Below are 1685 nucleotides of genomic sequence, written 5' to 3'. Positions count from 1 at the left end.
GTAATAGACAAACAATTCATTGATTGACTGACCTACTGACCATTAACAACAATCTGACCAAATGCTTACCCGCCGGCCTGCCCGCCTGTCTGCTTTGACCCTTCAGTCTGATATTATAGGGTTTAATATACAACTACAAGTGCAAATTGTACTCAGAGTTAACGAAGTCAACCACATCAAATACAAATTTGCTGAGGAACAAGAGAAACATTTCCTTTTAAAACAGCTGCTAACAGTCTCATAAGACTACTCTGTCTAATTTATCAGTGTTACCAACTGCTGAGACAAATGAGCCTGTGGGTAACATGTGTTTTGAACATTTTAGTTCAGCAGGAAGTATCCGCTGGGGTGGGGGAGGGGTTGTCCCCAAAATAATTGGGTGGAATGTGCAGGCCTTTAATACCAAAATCTTCAATTTTCCCTACCCTATTTATGACCCTGATACTGACCCTGTTAAATCAATACTGCGTTGTAGACCCACTTCCACTTCTAAAATACAGACTCAAAAGGCCACTTTCAATATATTAAAATTCAGCTTGATAGTGAGGCCTAGAGGACACAAACAAAAGTAATTAATAATGGTCATTCAATTTCCTTTGTTTGTCTTCTCTAAGCCTCACTGCCAAGCTGAATATTTTTAATATATCGAAAGTTGTCTATAAGACTGGAGTGCAGAAGCCATACCCTATTTGAGATCAATGTGGTCAAAATCGATATCCCATTTCTGACCAAAACGACCACAAAACCATACCCTTTGTAACCTGCGATCAAGCGTACTTTTCTTGGACCAGGGCGCTAAAAGTACCTTTTCGCACCACGTCTAAGGAAAAGTACGCCTGATCGCCGGTTATACCCTTTGGGGCCACCATACCTATATAGCCCACACAAGGGAGTACTCCCCCCCCCCCCCCCACCCTCCAGGAGGAATCCAAAAGACTGTTCTAGAAAAGGAAAAAGTAGATCTTTGCAAGGGCTATTGGAATCCACAAAGAAGAATGGGGGCAGCCACGCATTTTTTAGAGATAATTAGCCTTCTATGTCAACAAAAATTCTGACATTAGCATTTTTCTGAAAAAAGAAGAAAAGGACATTTCTTCACAGATTTCCCTAGAAATTGCATTTATATGCAGAAAAGCAAACATCTTTATAAAGATCTAAAACCTGCATGGTAAATGGTAACATAAAAACCATTTTTGGTATGTTTTTATTAACAAAATCGTTGCAACAGTACTTTTAGCTTCTCTCACAGCCTTCCTCTTGTTAAGCTAAAATACCGTCTAAATACTTTTTGCTCACAACCACAAACTAATCTCGTTTTGAAAACTATTACGGCGCCCGTTACATTTTTTCCTCTCACCTCCCCAGTAAGTCAAACATTTGCGTGTCTTCCACTTTTTTGCGCACGCACTACGCCATCAGAGGAACATGTTTACATTTCACTATAATTTTCGCCAGATAATGCGCCAATCAAATCGAAACTTCAACAGATTTTCTTGATACACGCTTATATTTCCTACCAGCCAATCAAAACGCACGTCTGACAAAACATAACCAATCAAAATTCGTGTGATGTCACAGCCGTGTTTCCCTACTCACATCTAAACACAGCTATTGAGCAATGAGAGTGCGTGTACTATCCTAATTATTTTATAAAAGTATTCAGCTCCCAGTGAGGGCCACTAGTT

At 39.8% G+C, this 1685-nt stretch overlaps 1 pseudogene; it reads right to left on the bottom strand.

The window, feature by feature from the left end:
• The window catches only part of LOC138038023 (uncharacterized), a 7978-nt pseudogene extending 7846 nt beyond the window's left edge, over positions 1–132 (bottom strand).
• Positions 133–1685: the final 1553 nt, after the last annotated feature.

The sequence above is a fragment of the Montipora capricornis genome, chromosome 2 (assembly GCF_036669925.1).
Source record: "Montipora capricornis isolate CH-2021 chromosome 2, ASM3666992v2, whole genome shotgun sequence".
Taxonomy (NCBI): domain Eukaryota; kingdom Metazoa; phylum Cnidaria; class Anthozoa; order Scleractinia; family Acroporidae; genus Montipora; species Montipora capricornis.
The sequence above is the reverse complement of the archived record's forward strand: the minus strand, read 5'-3'. Positions and strand labels throughout refer to the sequence as shown.